Source organism: Dermacentor silvarum, chromosome 3, assembly GCF_013339745.2.
Source record: "Dermacentor silvarum isolate Dsil-2018 chromosome 3, BIME_Dsil_1.4, whole genome shotgun sequence".
In the NCBI taxonomy this organism is placed as follows: Eukaryota; Metazoa; Arthropoda; class Arachnida; order Ixodida; family Ixodidae; genus Dermacentor; species Dermacentor silvarum.
The window spans coordinates 185,922,308-185,944,762 of NC_051156.1; the positions used below are offsets into that span (position 1 = coordinate 185,922,308).

Genomic DNA, 22,455 nt, shown 5'->3' on the forward strand with positions numbered 1-22,455 from the left:
CGTGTCACATTACGAGCCATATAGTAGTTTTAATACCTATTCATTTAAGAATAACCAGAAGCCTGCCAGCTAGTCGACATCTCGAATATGACTGTCAACGTAAAGGAATTCAATGAAATTGCTTGCATCTTAGCCTGGTTGATTGATGCTCCCTAGGGGGAACGACCAATAATCGAGCAGTGGGTCATAGCGGTTAATACCTATAAAATAATTTTGAGGCGTCGGCTACGCTTAAATTTTCTTCTTCGTTACTCTTGTTCATAATCATCACTGTAAGTGACGTTTTCCTGAAGTTTCTTTTCATTTGTATTTGACTTTGACATACATCTTATACAAACATCTGCTTTATCAGACTTCTCTCGCATCGCCTCTAACTGGATGCGTGTATATCTAGATGCGTCTATCTGGATGCATCTATCTATCTAGATGCGTATATCTCGCATCGTCTCTATTAGCAACGGCTGTGACTGCTCTCATCGCCACTGACGCTTTACCCGTTTTCTTTCCTCTCTCGCCAAAACACTGCCACGCCATGGGTCGCGACCCCTCGTTGAAGCGCCGATCAGCGCAGCGAGCCCTGAAACCATCGGGCACAGCCGGCGGCAACCGCAGCGCATGCAGCGGCGGCTTGCATCTGGCGCATGCCGCTCGCCGAGCTGCTGGCCGCTCCCGGCGCATGGATCGCAGTGTGCGGGACAGTGACGGGGTCGAGTGCAGCGGCGTTGGCTTCGGAAGCATTCGGCGTTTGGTTCAGCGATGGCGTGGAAAGAGCAGCAAGCCAGCTACAGCTCGGGCTCTCACCGCGGTTGGTGGAGGTGGCCCCGTCGCCAGTCGAGCGTGCGTCTGGACAGCCGCTTCATCGACCGACCCCAAAACCGCCCGCGGCCTGAATACGTTCCTCATGCGAAGTCCTGAAGGGTATCCAGAAAGCGAAGGGTGAGAGAGGGGGGGGGGGGGGGGGGAGTGGCAGTGGGAGGTCGTCGAGCCCTAGCTGACACGCGGGCCATATGAAGCGCTCCACTGCTTCCAATCACTTGAGACCTCTGGCGGAGCGAGCGCTCGAGGCGTCGTATCTCGTTTCAAACTCCTCACTTCACCATCCGTGCTGCAACAACCGGCTGTCGTGCAACATCGCCTGTCAATCCTTTTTCTATCTCTTTCTCTCTGCGTGGTTTATTATTTTGTTTTTTTTGTTTGTCACGTTCGCGAACGAGGAATCACGACAGAGTCAGGTGCCCTGATGCCCTGCGAGTGCTTGCCACAGGCGCAGCCGTTTATCCGCGCACCCCACTATGTTTCTTTCATCCTATTCTTTTTCTCTCGCTTTCTTGCTCTTCCAAAGCAGCACCTTTTCTCGTAAATCATTGGTGTTTTTTGTTGTCTATAGCTGCCGCGCAGCACTTGCTCTGTCCGGTTGTCATCTCTCCTTTTTTTTTTCAAGTTTTATTTCATTTCATGTTTTGCCACAAGCGTCATGCTGAGATATCGACGTGACATGAAGCGAAGATCAGTGCCTGTTTGACGCGGCGTGCAGACAAATTTTGCGCGTCTTTGCACCTGCGTTCGGATGCTCATCGCTGCGACGTTTTGTTCGTGCACATTGACAAGCATTCGATTAAGGACCCATAATGTAAACAACAAAGAAAAAAACAGAAACATATATTCTTTTTATTCCTCAGCATAGGGTTCCTCCAGCAGCGTATTTATTTTATTCATTTATACAATATTGCAGGTTCAAAACGGCCGCCAATGCAGAAGGGGCAGAATTACATGAGTATAGAAAATAAAAATAAAACAATAAAAATGCAACGCTTACAAATATATATATAGGCAAATGAAACGATCAAGTAACTAGCGCATAAAACATAGATATAACCGAAAATATGCGAGATAACGAGAACACAGAAATAGTTTATAAAAGAAAGCGTGGCGTACATCTGTCACTAGAACAACAGGCAGCATTCAGAACATAGAATAACAAGCAATGCGTATCACACCATGACCACCATCTCGTGAAATAAAAAAAGGCATTTCATGGAGCCTATAATAAGGGACATCTGGTAGACGCATGGGGTAAATGTTTTAAAGTGTATATAAAAGATTTTAAAAGTGAGAAAAAACAGATAAGCATTAGACCACGCCGCAATCCACAAACATTAAAGGCACGTATACATTAAAGAGAGTCAGTGCTAGCCATTTGCGACAAAGGCACGCTGTTCCAACCTTTTACGGTGCGTGGAAGGAAGGAGTACGATAAAATGCTAATCCGGGTTTTTAGAAAGTGTTAAAGAATCGGCGAGACGAGGCCGTATTCGGCGCTTCCTTAAGTGGTGCTGTATCAAGTGGTGGGCTGACGTACAAGAGTTTTTCTTTTTTTTTTAAGATCTCGGGAGTTCGAAGCTATAGGCTGTATGGGTTTTCAAAATATGGCTAACAACGCACGCAGACGACGAGACAGGAGTTATACAGCGAATATGTCCTATATTTGTGCGACTCTTGATTCCTCGTTGTGCACTATTCGCTACGTTACTCGCAAAAACTGAGGCGGAGTTATTGCCGGCAAGCTTTAACCTTTTGCTCCGTGCTAGCGCAAGTTGATGGGCTAGATAGTTCGACCCAATGCTGAAGCAGCCGCAGCCGGCAACGCGTAGAATGAAAAACGCACGAGAACATACTGTGCGTAGTGTTCACGTTGCGTTATTGCGTCCTTTGTCTTTCATGCGCTCATACTTTTCTGTTTTATTTATTTAACTTAAAGGCCCATTTCGAGGCATTAGACGAGGGAGGAACACACAATAATAAATTATATTTAACCGTAATGTACAATATAAAATACCATATAACGCAAACGATAGTTATAAATCAGCAATACCAACTACATAGGCGGTAATACAGGTACGTGCGCATAAACCTTATATACACGCATAAAGAGGAAACTTCCGCAAGTGAAATAGGCGTCTGAAACAGCCGATAGAAATGTCGAATGTTCTGCAAGCATGAAAAAAAAAAGAAGCTTCGGACAGGCTATGTTTCGAAAGCAGACAAAGTTTGTTCCATTAGTGAGCGCACAACAAATTGTGGCTGCATAATGTTCTCACGAGTAGAGGTAAATACACATACATATCAAGCGCTAAGAATTGAACAAAAAAAATTGGAGGACGCTTAAGCTTCGCCTTTAAGAGCGGAACGCGATAGCGTTATCGGGCTGCATTCGCATCACATTCTTCTTTATGAGTAGGCTTCACTGCAACACAGAACGTGGAAAAGCCAGCTTACAAAAACCAAGCGTACACTGAACCCCTTAAAGTCGGCTTCACTTTTCAACACAAATGCATTGCTGGGAATACATTTTTACAGGAGCAATTTAAGCCGTCTTATATCATAATGTGAAGAGCCTGGTACTATTTTTATAATTTTACTACTTGTTTGCTGTTGCCCCGAGACACGCGTGTGTTCAAGATTTAGAAAGTCTCGGTTTTCAACATTCACATCAATGTTGCCTAGAACCAGAGTACAGCGAAACACCATCAGAATTAAAGCCATGGTGGGCGGATGTGGAACACCCTTTTTAGCCCGATGGCGTGACGTAACACGTGATCTTGGGAGAGCAGGCACGTGGCTAATAAACCCTCGCATGCTGCCTAATGACATCAAGGCTGCCAGATTCGAGACCCTCGCAATGAATAAACGAAAGAAGAAGGGGAACCGAGGGGCTTCATTTTGTTAATCAGAACCACATAAAGCCAACAGACAATGAAGCCAAGGAAAACATCGGGGAAATTAAGTGTGGTTGAAATTGGTATGTAGAAAATAATGAAGAAAAGAGAAATGAAAGTGGACGAAAAGATAACTTGTCGCCGGCGGGAGCCGAACCCGCAACCTCCGCATTACGCGTGCGTTGCACTACCAATTGTGCTACGGTGACGGCCATCAATTCGTCCACTTACTTGGGTATTTATGTTTACTAGATCTAGCCCTAGGTGTATTAGCCAGCGCCTCTCAGAACCATGGTGGGCGGATGTTGAACATCCATTTTAGCTCGATGGCGTCACGTAACACGTGATCTTTGGAGAGCAGGCACGTGGATAATAAACCCTCGCATGCTACCTAATGACATCAAGGCTGCCAGTTTCGATACCCTCGCAATGAGGGTCTCATTGTGAGGGGCTCAATGCAGTGCTTCGCTTCACCGCTCCTAGATGGCGACTATCACATCCGTTGCTTGAAATCAGTGGTAAAACCCGGGATAAAACACTTTAGTGTGAAAAAAAAAAGGAGAAGCAGTTACTCTATAAAACTAGCGACCACAAGAATTACAGAATCTATTTTTCTTTCTGTCTTCCAGCATACATTTCATCGCGGAACCTTTGAGCGCAGTTACGAAAGTGGTGCTTGAATACCTTCGTTTTATAACGTGTCTACATCGACAGCCGCATGTTGCAGTTAGCCGAAAGCCTTGCTCGTTTCAATTCGTTTCTCCTATTGGCGGTATATAACTCGCGTTAGTACCTTAATGAACGTGTCTCGTTCCCGCCCTCAACTTCATGGCTCCAGGCTTAATAACGACAGCCTTTCAACGTCGGCGACATAGAAGCCCTCGCTTTCGCCAACCCGGTTTCGCCACCGAACGTGGGCTAATTGCAGCGCCGGGCGCATTTCGGAATGACGTGTCGACGGGTGACCGAAAATAAAGCAAAGGGGAAACCTCAATGAGTGCTTCTCTCTGCCCCCCCCCCTTCCTTTTATCCTGACAAGTACTAAAATATATACAATAGCTCTGACATTCGGCTTTCGTAACCACTACGATGCTCCGGCATTTACCCCTTTTCACTTTTCACATCGCTCCATCCTCTTTTTCTGTTTCTTTTTTCTTCTGTTCTAATCTTGGCAGAAGATAAATGCTCAGAAACAGGGTTTACCGTGTCAGTCAGTCCCTTCAGTTACACGTGGCAGCTGTCACGGCGTCGTCGCCAGGCCGCCTCCTCAAAACCACCAGCTTCACGTTTGGCGAAGCCAAATGAACCTTTCATCACCACAGCCACTGCTAGACCGAACTAATGGGAATGTTCAGTTATAGCGCAATGTTCAGTTGCGGCAATGTTCACTTAAAGGTACCAAACCCGATAACCACTGAGTCAATTGCGCAGCGGTCAGTACTTTGCAAGTTACATGGTGTTTCGTGACACTGAGAGTGGTCGCGTCTGTACATGTATTTCGGAGGCCATACATGAGGTTATACTGTATAGCGGACGAGGACATTCCAAAGAACTTGATAAGGTGGGCGGTACCAAATGTGTAAACCTGTTTGTTGTCGTAGTGAGCTCAAAACTGGAGGAACGACTGAAGAGGGCAGACCTCCCTTTTTTTTTTTCTCTCTATTTCTTCTCAGCTACGCATCCACGAACAACCACGCCATGGTTACAAAGCATATTCCCAGGTAACAACGGTCGGCTGCCCAGCGTTTTCAGTTAGTCGCGCCGCTGCCTTCTTGGGTGAATCGGCGCTGACCACCCAGCAACAAGCAGACTACGCTTTACCCAAACGTCCAACAAACACACGATGCAGAGCTTGCACGATGAACTTAGGAAAGAAAGTGATTAGTGCAAGCTGCAGCCCTTTTCACGGTGTACCATGCGGGAGAGGCGCGTGTACACGCAACCTGTGCGTCTTCTCTCTCTCTCTCTCCCTCTTTATTTACCCAATTTCGCGCCTCCCAGCCGTTCTCTCTTCTCCCACATCCTCCTCCTTTCAATCGCATTCACGGGGCTCGGCACCACACCTTGATTTAGCGACGAGCGTGCATTAATTAAGCCATGCAAACGCCTTCATTAGTGGCGTGCTATAGCGTCATCCTCCGGCCGCTGGCCGGCGCGCCCGCACAGCTATAGCTGCTTCGGCAGAAATGAAGGAACCGGCGGGCGGCCCTCGCGCCTCAGCGGGCGCTGTCGCGAGCGCGCGCTCGCTTGCTTGCCGAGCGGCAAATGAGCGCTTTGTGTGTTTGCCGAGCGCAAACTAAAGTTTGTGCCTCCGTTTGCCCCGCAGTCGAGGTCGCGCTTTGCTGCCAACGGCAGCGGCGGGCGGGCGGGCACGACCCCACGTGGTCGGTGTGTCTGTCTGGGTGTCCTGACCGGCCTCTGCTTTGCCTTTAAATGCGACCACGGCGCCAGCGCGTCCGGGCGTATTTGCTTATCCTAAATTCCGGTCGCGTGGGTCCGCTCCTTTATTTGCGCCGTTCTTCCTCGTCGCTGAAGCAGTATACGCGGAATTTCTTCACCGCCGAGTTTTGAGCCTCTCTCCCTATCTGGCATACATTAGGGAGCCAAGTTACGTGGCTTGTACTTGAAACAAAATCATTTGCGGAGGATATAACTCAAAAGAAAGTGTAGCGGTTTGGGCGAGTTGGTACAGCACGACTTCATTTACGCAACGCACGATAAAGAAGGTCAAAGAGAGAGGGAGAGAGAAGCGGGGGACACAACACGTAGCGTTATGTGTGCCCTCAGTCTTTCTCTCTTTTTTATCCTTGCTTATAGCGTTGTACGCATACAACGTCGAAACTAACGTTTAGATGCAACGCAAAGTTTCAGCTGGCGCGCCGACAAGTATTGTCGCGGATGGCTGCAACGGCACGACGATGATGAAGATTGCGTCGACAACGAAGGTGAAGAAGGCGGCGAAATTGACGACGGTGACGATGATGACAACAAATAAGTCGACAAAGATGGCACGACGGGGGCTTCCGCGTATGGAACGTGCAATAGAAATCTTGACGGAGACACTAAGAGTAATCATTCCCAGGGGCATTTATGCCGACAGAAAAGCACGATTACGATCAACAGAATGACAACACCAGCGAGTGATGCAGAGAAAGCTCGTTAAAGTATATATAGTGGCTACCTCTGTAACTCGTAATGCCGGCGAAATGCTCACTCTGCTAACATTACGGCTGCAAATACCAGATATCGTGAGAAGGGCTGCGGCGAGGTTTGTCCTAGGTAAAAACAGCATCAGTGTCGCATGACACCTGAGGACATTTACTCTCGACTATAGGGCGGTTTCGTGATCGATGTGTCTAGAATGAACTTCCGAAAGCGAAATCAATCAATCAATCAATCAATCAATCAATCAATCGTGTAATGTGTACAAATATATGAAAATGTGAGTGCAGAAGGAGGCCCCTTGTTTCCACGTCCCTGATAGGCGAGATGTTACCAGTTAGTGAATGTGTATATAAACGTAGCTCAGCTCTCCTGTCAAAACGGTCTAGGTTTAATGTTTCTATATCTCCAGCCCTTCTCTTGGAGTCTGCATCGAAAAACTATGCTCATCACTGATTGAATGGTCAATCTCCTGGAAGTTGTGCGACAACTCATGAAATGGCATATAGCATTTCGCCGCTTTCAAAGGACTTATCTATTGGCAGAGATCAACAATGAGTCGTGATCATGGAAGCAACACTGGTTATAGTGAAGTAATTAGACGCAATTTTGCACTCACACAAATACGCACACACCCGCACATGCACACACACCCCACACGCAAAAAAAGAAAAAAAAACGGAAGAAGAAGAAAGAAAAGCAGAGCACTGTGTGTGAGGGGTGTTCTTGAGTGTGCCTAAAATGCGCCTAATTGCTTCACCATGACTAGTTAACAATTAACCCAACAGCAAGCTCTATACCGATGCTGGTTTGCATGCGCCTAATGTGCACCACTCTAAAAACGTCAATATATGGGCTCTATGGAAATGTAATGGAGAGGTCCTGCGTTGATTCTTATCCCCAGATGTTCTTACATGTTACAACGAAAACCCAGCACTAATACGTTTCTGTATTCTGCTGTCGTGCTTTTTTTGCACTCGCAATGTTTGTCTTCCTCAGTGATTGCAATGGGATTGACGCGATTCAGGGATCATTGTGAAACCGGGTACGACATGTACGAACGGCAAGGGGGATTGAAATATGTTGCGAAATTCCGTAATATCTTCCTCCCTATATCTCTCGTGTGGTAGCACTGACATATATATGTATACGCGTGAGGTTACGCTGACATCGACGCTCTGCAGAGAGATGAAATCGTACCTACAAAATCAATTTGGCGTTGGCTTTCACCTAGATGGCTTTCCAGAAAGCCCACGTCTCTCATTTCACCACCGTGGTGTATTTGTTTTCTCGTGAAAAACCTAGAACAACAAGCGATTACTGCTGAAACACGGTACTGAACAGATATACATCATTCAGGGAATCCATTTCGGAGTAATTTATGTATTCGCGTTATATCTTAATGCCGAATGAGGGTATAGTGACATTGGATGTCTTAATAATAAAAGTCCACACGATGACTTTTATGCTACAAACAGAACGTCGCAGCATTCTATGGCGTGCAACGAGACGAGAGACATTATCTCTCCGTAGTTCTATATATGCTCGGAAGCCGTCGCAACACACATTTTCTCGCGCTGCACTTCTCGTGTGCCACCCCCCCCCCCCCTTTTTTTTTTTCTCCCGACCCGCTTACGGCTAGATAGAACCAAATTAAATTTCCAACTTTCCTGGCACGTGCGAGGGACGTCGATATAATCGGAGACCGGTGCGCGAAATAGGAACCAAACCGCGAGTTCTCCTAGCAATGTCATGTCATATTGTTTACGATTGTATTCAATCAGTGGACAAATCGTCCACGTGCTCTAGTCATCCGAAGAAAATAAAAGATGATTCCTGTCGGACTGTAGTTTTCGAGAATTCATTATATTACCTAGCGATCCAAACATGGAATATCCCTCCTGTCGATATTCGCGAGTGCTCATCGTGATCATCTTTCGTATAACTGCAGTTACACGCCACTCGTAATCGGTACGGGAAATCATGCGGAGTGCTAATCGCGGTTTTCTTTTTCCTGCTTTGTATCTTCTTTTTCTGTGCTCTGATTTGTGCTTTTTATCGTAAATCTGCTTTGCAAATAGGTGAACTTTAAAAAAATGAGTTATATTTTTATTAGAAGAAAAACGAAACTTTGCTAAGTGCGATCAGAGACTGGGGCTCAAAGGAAAGCACTGCTCATTTGACAGCGTGCGTTGTTTTAGGGCCATTACGAAACAGTCTGTTTCCGAGTTCCAACTGCCATTCCTCCTTAAAGCTCGCCTTCGGATGGAATATAATCCCAAACAAAGAGGGCTCTAATCACCCCAGACACTATACGAAAGAACACACGTTGCAAGTGCGATGATAAGGAAAAATAGAAGAAAGAGAACAATTTCATTGTGCGTGTACTTGAGCCACGTGTGAAGCTGAAGTGGGCGCATATGCTTAAAGCTGTCGTAACGCCCGGTAGAAAGATTAACCGGCCACGCGAGGAGCTCTGGTTACCGGAGAAGCGAGCGGGCTATGACGAAACCTTTAGTTTTAAACGATGGGTGTCTCAGAGACTTAAACACGACCCCGGTATACTTAAAGGCGCAGGGTAAACTGAGATAATGTGCTAACTTGGCAGTGCGGTTTCTTTCACTCTCTCTCTCTCTCTGTTCGTATTTCGTGGTTTCGTGTTTATGGTCCAGCCTTTGTGAAGGTTTGGAAAAAATAATACTACAAAATAAAAAAAAATAAAACAGGCCTTGGTGGTGCCAAATGATGTGTTCGGAGCAAGTTTCTGAATATATATATATATATATATATATATATATATATATATTGACACGTATACTGTTTATCTTTCACCGGTGACCGCTTTTCAGCCGACTAACAAATGTTGAACGTTATCGCAAGGCACAGGACGCGCCTGCATGCATCGGAAGATTCTCGAACGTTATCGATGCTTCTATCCGTTGTCTGTTGTCACCAACGCTCACGTAATCTGATTGTATGAGAAACGCGAATTGTCTAGAAATTTCTGAAATACAGGCGGGCACCAGGGATTAATCTGGAATCTTCGATGAATCATGTATAAAGCCGACGCGTTTCGCCGCTGATCAGATTTCGACGATCGCCGACTGTGTTCGCCGCTATCGTTGTGCTTCGAGTGTAGCTTGCTTTTGTGGGCACAGGTTCGCCCAATAAAGAATCAGTTTCGTCATACAGTTTTACGACTGTTTTCTTCACTGTCACTACTACGTGACAATATATATCCCACAGCAATAGCCAGGCAGTTAGTGTGACACAACGCATATTCGAAGGTACGTCAGCCTATATATAACATAATTCAACGTGGAAGAATATGTGGCAGTGCTGAAGCTTGAACACTCAAAAGCTTATTTCTTCATCTAACTTTCTCTGCTGCGACTCTTCTCTTCTTTATTACAAGGACCGAAGTGCGACACAAGAATACAGAGACGCAGACGTCGCCTTCGTATGCCTTGTTTCATGCGAAGTTCTTTAACGATACGTTTTATGTCCTAGTTAAAGAGAGCTGGGAATAGTGCGCATGTCGCCGTGTTCACGAGCCCCGTTTCGCCACTTCTGCCCGATTGTTTCCGTATAATAATGTGAAGCTGGGCACCCACTGTAATACAACATCATGTCTGCGAGATGCGGCGCTGTGTCCACATTCAGCGATAGAGACAGCAACTTCACCGTATGAAGACTTGGCGTAGTTGTTACACAGAAGCTATAGCGCCTTCGAGCCCGAGCGTACCATTCAGTTGCCTTGTGGATCACTTCCGGAATGCACTTCTAATTGGTTCCAGGCGTATAGCCCTGCTGTATGATTGATGATGTTCACTTGATACTGGAGTGACAATGGCGCATGCTCAGCTGTCCTGAACACAGGACCCTTCTGCAGTGTCATACCAGTTTTCCGCCGGCATACTTCTCGTGCTTCTCGAAACAGAAACTAAGAAAGAAAGCCCGCATTCTCTCTTGATATACATTTTACCCCTACGCACACACTTGGCTGCGGACGAATTCATGGTGGCTGCGCTGCTTCCGCTGCCGTTTGCATCCGGGAACGCTTGCTCGATACCGGTTTGTAGAAATCACTGGAGATTTCGTGATGACCCCGTGGTGAGTATCATATGATTACGCCTTGCGGGGAAATTCAAAGTTAGCTAATAGCACTTGGAATAGCTTCCATAGCCTTAGTGGGGACTCTCACGACGAGAATCACGACATATGTGAGGTGCGTCGTCGATGGCGCCATCGGAAGGTGGTTTACTCCTTCAGTTAATAGGTGGCGCCAATAAAGAAGGGCTGCAGTTCACATCGAGTGTAGCACTGAAGATTGTTACGCACAGTACCGAAATTAAACATGCCTATAATTAAAAAAATGAAGGGTACTTAGGTATCCCTACATGTATGAACGCGAAAGCATTGCGACGGCCTCGTTCGCGTACTCGCGTGGACCTCCAAAGGAGCCGGGCGCACCTACTGATTGAGAAGTCGAAGTCGAAGGTTCGTCCATCGGAGCGAACGACAGAACTCACCGAAATCACCGCACCGACTGGCAGCGCCGCGACGCCGGCCTTGTGGCGACGTCGCGGCCTTTTGCTACGACCGGCCCTGTGTAGAGCATCCGCCTGGTATGCGGGAGGTACTGTGTTCGAATCCCGGTGTCGCCGGAAACCCACCAGATTTTCTAATGGGTAGGGATGTCTCCCGGCCTGGTGCTCGAATACTTGTGGGAGTTCACATCTCGAAAAGGGACCTAGGCGTAGTCTCTGGGCACCCCTTGTCCAACCACAAGCAGCCTTGTTGTACAGCATCCGCGGCGGCTGTCCGAGGAAGACTACCGCTGCCGCCAGGTACCTATCCCAGTAAAATAGATACAAGCGCGCTCTCGGCTAGGTACTCGGTCACTGCGGGGCCTCAACGATAGGCAAGAAGTGTTTCTCACCAACCCGAGGGCGTCCCCATCTAATAGGAGATTTGGGATGCCACATGGGAAACTTGCCGCCCGTGGGAGCAGCCCAAATCACTCTTTTCAATGTTTTGTTTCAACCCTGTCGAACCCCAAGAGTTCGACGGGGTTTCCATGGCGCGGGCTCCTTTCCCAGCTATAAGACAATTCACGCCTAAAGAAATTCGAGTGTCGGTCCGTGGGACGCCTGTGCCTATTTCGATCCTATTTCGATAACCGGTGGATACCCGGTGGCAGCGGGGTTTTCATTCGACCGACCGAACCGAACCATCTGTATATGTGAACCACCTCGTGACAATTTCGATGAGCAGGTTACTCTATGAATATTAGAGCGAACGCTCTACTACGCCATGTCTCGCAAGGTCATTCATCGCGTCGCAATGACGTTGAGCCGCCGGAGAGCGAGCCACTGAAGCGCAACTGTGGCAGGTGTGACGTCACGCCACGTGATCCGCTGCGGAGAGGCGTCGCAGCTGCGCTCCCTCGTAGCCTCGCCGCTGCGGTACCACGTGACTAGGCGAGAGTATAACGGCTGCTTCGCCGGCGCTTGGTCACTCAGTCTCGCCATGGATGGCGCGCCGGCTGGGCCGTCTGTGGGTGCGCTTCAGCGCAAGCGACAGGCTGAATCCAATCATCCAGTAGATATAGCTAGACAGCAGGCTGCGAAATCTCAGGCAAAGGCAAAGTTGGCTGCCGAAAGACCGGAGCAAAGGAGGCCAGATTAACAGGTTGTAGAGAAGCTTACCAAGCGCGAAAGCGTGCATTAATGAAACACTGCGTGCGTAGCCTTTGCAAATCCAAGCCAAACAGTCCTTTCGCTCGTGATAACTAGGTTTACAAGGGCCTCAGCCAATTTTTGTTAGGAGGCGGTTCACCACTGTCTGCCTCGTCCTATTGTGGACATCCCTATTTACATCAACATAACAATCCAGGAATCTTAGCTCTACTAGTTGTGCCAAGACGCGAAACAGTTGGCTGTCACAACGGACTGTGGTTAGATCTCGTTACAACTACTCTTCCTGTGCCTTGTACCTTTTCCCTGATACCACAATGCATTCTAAAGCAATTTGTGAACCAGCCCGCCTACCTTGTGCCTTTGAAGTGATCGTCCGCTTCGCGTTAACCTACACGTAACACATTCAAACCAGATTCAAAGAGTCAGCCAGCGCAGCATAACATAAATGACTTGCAGCAGCGCTGGATCGGCACTGAGCGCTCAATCTGCATTCACCCGAGCACCTTCGAAAGTAGCCGCCTGACAGGGGTGCTACGCAGAAAGGAGCGAGGAATGGCGGCAGTTGCACGCTGTACTGGGAAGGTGCGTCTTGAGCTGCATACGAGTGGGCCACGTTTCATCGAACGGCATCGTAGCAAAAGCAAAAGCATTTCACCATGAGCTATACGGGAACGCTGAAGCTGCGACGTGAGGCGCACGTTCATGGACAGGATTCTCAGTTCCAGCAATTCGTCTGAGTTCAGAAAAAAATGAAGAAGCTATGCAGCTGAAGTTTTCGTAGAAAGGCGCCCAGCGTGAAATAAAGAATAAACAAACAAACGCCCGTCACACAGGGCTTTCGTCCTGGGAAGAGCAGTCTCCGCGTAGCGAATATGGAAGTGAGCGTACGGAACAATCGGTGCGCTATTTGATACCCCCCTCTGCTCTTAGTATATTTCTCTTTCTTTTATGAGCCGTCTCTCTAAATAGAATGCGTATCCAGTCCAAACTGCGCAACGGCAAAAAGAAAGAAAGAAAGAAGGATAAGCAGAGACTACGTGGCCTCTGTTCCTTTTTAATCCCCTCGCTGTGCTTTGTATATCGTCAGAACGTGGACTGTTTACAGGTTCGCCTGCATTCTTGGCTCCTTCACTTTTCCCTCTTTTTTTTTTTTTTGGTAAACTTGGAGCTACGCTATAGACTGACGCGCCCGCGGAAAATGGAGAATTCGCCGCGCGCGCACACTCCGGAGGCGCTTCTGAAGCTTCACGCCGGCAATTATTATTCAATCCGTTTTCCGCTCGCCCCCCTCCAGTGGCCGCGAGCTGCGTTCCGAATTGCGATGCCGAAAGCAAATCGGATTAACTACCGATAGAAGGACGAGCAGAGTTGAAGAAGAAAGATGGCGTACACAGAGGATTCTATGTGGAGCGATGAAAGCAAAAAAGGACTGACAGTTCCAATACAGTTTTTTTTTTCGGCATTTTTCTTTTTTTTTTTTTAGTTCAGAGAGTGAATCGACTTCAGAGCCGGTGCATGGCGTGGTGCATCGGGAAAGGCGCTGAATGCGGCCATTCTTTTTAACATAAAGCTGCTCTGCTTCTTTTTTTTTTCGTTTTTGTCACACAAACATTCGGGTAACCAGCTCTGATCGGAAGCATTTCACTGTCTTTTTTACTCGCGATAGCAAGGTACAGTTGGTGTTTGAGCTGGTTCGTAAAAGTCCTTTGTTTGAAGTCCCCTGTGCGTCATGTGAGCCTCTGAGATGTGACAGCGAAGATTCCTCTGCGACTGACTCTGCGAATGACTGATCCTATTCTTCAGGCGAAGCTTGTTATATCTCACACATTTCGGTGGCGTTCATGTACGCAAAAAACTATCATCATCATCAGCATTCGTTCGAGCGTCGTTGTCTTCTTCCGCAGCTGGCTCGTTGGCGCTCTTCGGTTTGCGTTTGTGCTCGTGCTCGGCAAGCGCTCGTGCCAACGCTCCCGCGTTCGTCGTCGTTGTTTGCTTCCACAGCTGGATGCGTTGCCGCAAATCCTTCCAGCGTAGAATTTAACTTCTCCTCATAGTCATCGTAATGTGGCAGCCGCGTTTACGGGGGTAAGAGCCATTACTTAAGGGAGCATGAGCCATTCATTGTCTTACGTAACGGACAGATTTAATTTTGAAGCAATTTTTTTAGAAATCTATTCAGCATGAACGCGCTCGGGAAAGGGCTCGTCGTCGACGTGCCGATTCGAGCGTGAGGGCCTCCGAAGCCCAAGCGAAAAGTCAGCGGAGAGCCACGGACCCCGAGTTGAGGGGGCGCGATGTTGGGACCAAACGACAGCGTCGTCTTGCCCTCCAGGAACCTGACAACGGTAGTGCACGGCACGCCTCGGCAGCGCTAGCGCCAACTTCCCCGCCGTGACGGCCACGTTTCAACGCGAGTTTCTCAACGGCAACTTCGGAACCAGCTGTGGTACGTGTGACTGGTTGTGGTTCGAGCACAACGTGGCACTCGTCAGTGTAATTCGTTGGAAGGAACACCGAAGAAACACACCACAAGCTTCGCTTTCCCCATTCCGTCGACAGGGGAGGGGCTACTCTTTTCTCTCCTTATCTATTCTTCCCCTTTCCCCCTCCCCAAGTGTACGGTAGCCAACCGGGCACGTCCTTAGTTAACCTGCCTGCCTTTCCCTCTCAGTTTCTCTTTCTCTCTCTCCGAGATGTGTAATCGTGCAAAATTTCACTTAACGAAAGCAGTTGCTCTTAGTATCTAATGGTTTGTGAAGCCATTTGTCTATAATATCGAGACGTGTCTTATGTCTAATTACACAAAAAAGTCGCAGTTTTGCCCGAAAGGCTCAGCATCGATTGCGATAGCAAATTAGTAGACAACTATACGAAGTAAGGTTAGTAGTTTTATCGGCCGTGTAAAGTTGTAAATATTCGCTTACTAGCTAAATAAACAAGCACGGTTTCACGCGCGCACAGGTAAACATGAACACATCTCGCTCTATGACCACGCAAACTGTTTAAAACGATTGGGAAAGCGCGCCAGCAGCAGCGGGCAAATTGACCGTCGCGCTGTCTCGCGTCTCGCTTCAACGCGAGCTAAGCGTCGAAAGCACAGCGCATACGAAGTTACCGGCACTCGGCGCATGCACATTTGCACTTTGTACCCATTGCAGATCGCTTTGAAGATGAGGCCTCCGTGGGCGCAGACTGCGGCCACATAGCAGATCGCTTTCAAAATACGGTGCTCGCGCGGAAGCTTCGTCAGCAGCAGCCGCACCCCCCACCCCTACAGTCTCCGTTGCCTCCTCCCCGTGCCCCCCGAGCTAACGAAGAGCGCGCGCTTCCGGCCACCTTCCTCTCTCGGGTGCACGAGATTAAGCTGCAGTTGCCGGCTCACCCTCGCACGCTTTAACTCGCACACACAGCGTACGGCGCGTGGCGACGGTTTTATTCCTGTTGGACTTTATACGGAACCTCACGGCGACGACGACGGCGACGGCAAAGATGCCCTTGGATTGTCCATATAATTGCTATCGCAATAAAAGAGGAATACGAAGAATGCGAAAAAGCACAGAAAGGCGTGCGCTGAAATCGTAGCAGCAATCGCCGAGCCAGTGAAAACACTAAGTATAGCTTGAAGTAATCTGTGTTTGCACTGGTTCGCAAAGCTCTTTTGTCTGAAGCCTCTCGTGTGTCCTACAAGCCTCTGAGATACGCGTTTTACAAAACATTTTTACATAACGAATAAAATTGCACTTAGCGCCGACAATGGTTTGTGAAACCCGGTGTCTAAAGCCTCTTGTGTGTCACGTGCCTCATCACGCAGAAACAAAACAAGCAAGAAGAACATATCTGTAAAGAACGCAAAGGGCGTTCACAAAAACATCTCGGAGGCAACAGTCGTCAATCGCCAAGTGCATGCGCCACAATACCCCCGCTGCATTAAACGCCGTAATTTCACCAATGCGGTTAGTATATGCGCATTGCTAGCGCATGTTCGTCAACTTGCACCTTAAGCATACGGGCTATACTGCACGCCTCCACCATACACGCCGTTCGGCTTTGTGCTGCCGTTGCGCTCCTCCCACTTCATACCTCTGGATGGTGAGTACGAGAGCTTCCTAGGACGTTGAAACTTTTCGCAAAACACGGGAATTCATTTAAATACCCTGTAGCCTGCACGGTCATCGCATGCAGGCAACATAGCCCGTGTGCTTTTGACAAAAACTGTTCATCAGCGACACCGTCTGCAAGAGACAGCTTAACAGTTGATCTGGAACTCCTTTGAGTCGCCGTCTTATGTGAATAAGCTTGGCTTTTCGCTGGTTAATTGCTCCACTTCGCGGTACTATGTTCTTGCACTATCCCTCTAGAAATGGCATTAGTTTGAGTTGGTGCTCATTGTTCTGCAAGTGCTCCCGTGCTGTGTGTGCGCGGTGATCGCGTGCCTGTACTGTCTGGCTCTCTCTCTCCCTCGGTACTTTGTTTATTATCTTTCCACCTCCCCCTTTCCCGTTCCCCCGTGTAGGTTAGCAAACCAGATTTTTCCGCTCTGGATATAATCTCCCTGTCTTTCTCCTTTCTTTCGCCTCTTTCTCTCGTGAGATTTAAGCATTCGAGCACGTCTCGCGTTGAACAGAAAATTATTTAGACATTATTCTCAATACAGCCGCGAGTAAATCGAAGGCTTCGAAATCCATATGAAGACGGCACGGAAGATAACAGATACATAAAGTGGGCCTCATTCTAAACAGAATTTTTTTCTAGAGCACAAAAGGGAAACAATAAAAAAAAAAGTAAAGGCGACGAACCAGACCACGGCCATCACGTGGAATCCCGGTCTCCTTTAGATGTATTCAACTGCAGCGTGATTCGAGAATTTACGTGACTGCAATGCACAGTATCTGCATGCTTATCTTTTAGACTGTGCACGCTACACAGAGACCGCTTTCTCGGATAAAACACTAAGTCATTTATTTATTTATCTATTTGTTTATTTCTTCGCAGTCTGGCAGAGAAATTTTTTCCATATGTTCCACGCGAGGAACAGTGAAACCACCCGAATAACGTTCCCTGCCGAGCGAGCGTGAGTGGAAAGTTTAAACGGGGCAATTCTAGCAAAGTGTTTTCCTTTCGAAACGAAAATCTTTGCTTGGGTCTTGATAGAAGAAGAGATATATACGAACCACGATGTCATATACTATTTAAGCTATCTTGTCAAAATATATAATAAACAAGATGAGCTTCTTGAGTGTTCTGTGTGGGTCTAAGGAGGCGCGCCGCTTGACACATGAGCCATCGCTATTATTGAACAGACTCTGCCGTCGGTGCTCGCGTTCATTCTTCGCGATGAAGTAGCGAGGCTCGGCGCTTTTAACGTTGATCCGGTTAAAACTGGAGTAGCTACCCCTTCCATCTGCTGAACCGGCAAGAAAATAGGCGCTTTCATAATGAATGGACGGGTCGGCGCAGTTTCACAGCTCGAACGACTCTTTGGATATTTCAATATTCACGAGGAATTCTCGCGCGAATAAAAGTTGAAAAGAAGCAAGACGAGACAAAACGTCTAGGCTTGGTCCCCTTTATGTGATACTGCCGAAACTGTCCGCGGTAATTTATTAATGCGTCATTTGCTGCGTCTTCTCGGCTCGAGTGAAATGTAGGCCCTCAGTATCAGCAGCATACGTCAATAAATTTACTGATCTCTGCGTGATATAGCCTCTATCGTAACACTAGAGGAAGATGGAGAGAAAAAAAAACACAGGGCTGTGATTGGAGCAAGCACGATAGAATAGGTATACAACGAAAAAAGTGAATGTCGGCTTCCGAGCTGCTCTAAGACATGGTTTTTTTTTTTCGTTTTTTTTTTCGTTTTTTAGTGTGTGTGCTTTACAATAAACGGGAACTTGCTTGTGACGTTCCCGTGGAGAGCACACTTCCTTTCCATGGCATGCTTGTGTATGTAATTTACTCTAAATGTCCGTGATTCACATGATTTATTGTTTCGATTCAGTGGAGCTGCATTGCTCGCGGCGACAGACTACCCTATCTGTTATAGGAATTAGTGCCCAATTACGTGCGTGCCTATATAGAACTTTGAAATCTTAAACAACTCTTATGCTTCAGGACTACGCTGCAGAAAACTAAGTTCATTCATTCATTCATTCATTCATTCATTTTATTCGCCAGATAGCACTTGATAAGACGCCAAAAGCTGTATCAACAGCTTGAGAGGGGCCCAGGTAGCCGTTACAAGGGAAATACAGCAACCAAACAAGAGGTAAATGCGAAGAGAAGTCGATATAGTAATGCGAGGGTGCTGCTAACAGAGTGAGCATCATTAAAATTATGAAATGAAGCAAGAAATGTATGCGACCTAAGCAGAAGAAACAGATACAAATATAAGCGACAAACGTCAAACAACTATCCTATAGCCTCTTCACAAAATGTGTTCGCATCTGAGGTTGCGACGTGTATAGTAGGAGTGTATAGTGTATAGCGTAGCGTACAGGATAATACGACGTGCATATGCATAGTATTAACATCACCCGATATTATTTCGAAGCCGTTTTTTCTCCACGAGTGCCTTTTCTTTTTTGTGCAACGCTCAAAGGGGCATGTCAAGAGGAATGTGCGAGTGAGGAGTGAGCAGCTGGACTGCAGACATGGTTCACATATATGACGTGTTTTGGCGGGGGCTAATCTGGTGTGACCCTGCATTGGTTCAATGCTGATCGCATTACCTTTTAAATTTATGGTTGAGATGAGTTCTACCGGATGTTTCTTTTTCTTTTTTCTTTTTTTTTTTGGTGGGGGGGATACAGGAGGCTGTGTTACTTATGGCTGGAAGTGTCGTAAAAGCAGATACTGCTCACCGGGTTAGCAAAGCATGCTTTTTTATCGTCCAATAATTCCCTCTAGCCGAGAGTACGCGATAAAGGATATGCACTTATGCTTCCGCATGCAAGCAGACAATAGAGAAATAAGACAGGAGGCGAAGCCACACCTGTATGCCGTCGGATCGGCTCCGCGCGGGGCCTTGATGTGCAGCAACGACTAGGACATTTATAGTTATTTATGGTTAATTCAACTTAAAAAAAAGTTATTGCGCTCTAAAGTAGAAGGTTGGCACCAGTAACTTGTCCGTGCTTTAAAAGAAGTAACAAGAATGATCGCAATTCACAGCTATAAGGACATAAAATCTATGACGTCACGCAGTGATGTCACCGGTGTCGCTTTTGGGTATATGATACTAACATATTTGATAAGTTTGTATGATATCATAGGATGAGCGCAAAATCCGTGATACTACACAACGTCGTTACCAGCGCTGAAGTTATGGCGCGAGAGTTTCAACTCGATCCTCGAGATGCGATGTTCAGAGCAGATAAATACATACAGGCGAAGTGCCTCGAGCAGCCAGTCGCGCGGCAATTTTTGATGAATTCGCGGGCTTCTTTCACGCTCGGAAAAACTCTTTTATGTAGCACGTATTTAGCAGCAGAAAGCTGTATCACGAGTTTTTCGCGTTGCTCTACAATTATCTCATTGATACTTTTCATCTAATTATAATATTTGAGAAGTTTATGAATTAATTAACGCTTATTATGTAATTAAGCGGAATCCCCCCAAAAATTGTCTGAGTATCTCCAAGCGAAGGCAAGCAGCTAAGTGGCCTTTGTATATTTCTAACGTTTGGCTCAAGTTACATGCGACAACCGGTGTATATAGTGACGTCATTTTTCGATGGGCCAAACGTATTTACAAGGATAAGAATCACAACTTTGCGGTTGTCTTCGGTTTACTTGTCGAACAGTTTCTGTCGGTAGACCGGTCTTTATCGGTGTGAAAAAAGAAGAAGAAGAAAAAGTTTGCAATGTAACCTAAACATTTTCTCTTTACTTCCTTCATATATACAGCATGTTTTCTTTTTTCTTTTTTTATAGACAATACAGATTTCTTTTATGAAAAGGATATATGGCCGTGAGAGACCTGTCGTCTACGCATACGAGCTCTACGGCGAGGCGGAAGTACTTTGACGCTGCTTAAGTTACTCTGAAGACTCTAATAAATGAATGAAATATTTATTACCAAGGTTAACTAACGTGGCAACACCCCGTTAAATCACACTGTTATTGTTACCTTGAGTGCAGTTGTTTATATGAAAAGCTTGAATGGCGTCATAATTTATGGCGTGTCCCATTTTTCGGAAATCCAAAAAGTAAAGAAGTATGCGTGTCTATAGTATTACTAGGGAGCCATGACATGTATGTATAGGCTCCCTGATTACGCTTTCGTTACATGCGGTTCAGCAAGCGACCCCATATGCTGACCTTACTGACGGACGGTTTGCGTCGAAACATATAGCTGCAAGCATATTTGCCTCGCTTCTGGAGTTGTTATTTTAAAGGTTATGAGGGAACCTTAAAAATTATTTTCTGCAAATTTTTACATTAATGCTGTTTATAATGCAAATTATATATGAAGACGAAATTTGCAGACTAACCAGAGCAAGTTTGGTGGCTTTTCAAGATATCGTATGTTTGCATTCGGTATAAATTTGGCTCCATAAGCAGTGTGCAGTAGCTTCGCGGAATTGCAATACCTAATTCAGTGTATGTACTTCTACCTGCTTGCAAATATGAGGAAGGCGTGGATCACGCATCTTCTCGCATTCTCCCGTGTTTGCGCTATGTTTGGTAGTTGGTGAACGAGGATATTTCGGAGCCCCCTAACGCGGAAATGCCTTGACAGAAATATTTCGCATGTGAGAACAACTGATACATCAAAGCGAAGCTGTACAAGCAACTTCTTACACTCTTCACAAGCACTAAGGGGTCTGTTTGTTAGCAGATCTTACGACGATTAAACACCACGCGCCACCTGGGTGTTATCACAGACTCCAGGGTCATACGGTCGCTTCGAAACTGTCCCATGCAACTGAGTGAGTGAGTGAGTGAAAAAAAAAAAAACATTTCTTGCGGCTATGTACAAAGAGAGAGTTTAGGACGAGCCAGAAGGGTCCGCCCCAGGTGGCGTTGCTGAACAAGGCCACCACCTTTCACTGCCACAGCCGCACACTATCCTAGGTGAGGGGGCGGTAAAATGTGTGGGCGGTGAAATGCGACGGGAGGAGCAAAAATTACGGATTACTGGCAAAAACAAAAAAGAAACCTCGCGAACAAATTATTGTACACGTATATTACAGTGACTTATACGCAAGGTAAAAGTTTTATTATTTTTTTAATTATGGCTGCTTATACCTTGTATATACAGGGTGTCCCAACTATCATGCACCACGATTTAAAAATATGCAAATGCACGTAGCTGGACAGAACCAAGGTAATGTTGTTTGTCGACGCTTGGAGACACTCAGATTATATATTTTTTTTTCATGCCGCTTAATTACATTATTACTTAATTAATACACTTCTCAAATATTATAATTAGATGAAAAGAGCCAATGAGAAAGTTGTAAAGCAACATGAAAAACTCCCGATACAGCTTTCTGTTGCTCAATACGTGCTACATAAAAGGGTTTTTTCCGAGCGTGAAAGAAGCCCGCGAATACGCGCAAAGACGGCCAGTCGCGCGGCAATTTCGCGTTGCCGAAACCGGAGTTTTTCATGTTGTTCTACAGTTTTCTCCCTGAAACCTTTTATCTAATTATAAAATTTGAGAAGTTGATTAATTAAGACTACCTACGTATTTAGGCGAAATGCAAAAAATAATCTGAATATCTCAAAGTGATGGCAAACAACATTACCTTGGTTCTGTCCAGCTACGTGGTATTTGTATATTTTAAAACTTGGTGCATGATAGTTGGGACACCCTCTATATACATGAAGCGAAGCGAAAGCTTTTGCCATCTATAAGCCTCCGGAGTGACA

At 46.5% G+C, this 22,455-nt stretch overlaps 1 protein-coding gene across 1 annotated transcript in view; it reads left to right on the plus strand.

Annotated features, from left to right (window-relative positions):
* Nucleotides 1-22,455, plus strand: part of LOC119444147 (diamine acetyltransferase 1) — a 478,089-nt gene that overhangs the window by 128,600 nt on the left and 327,034 nt on the right. The gene's annotated exons all lie outside the window — the stretch shown is intronic.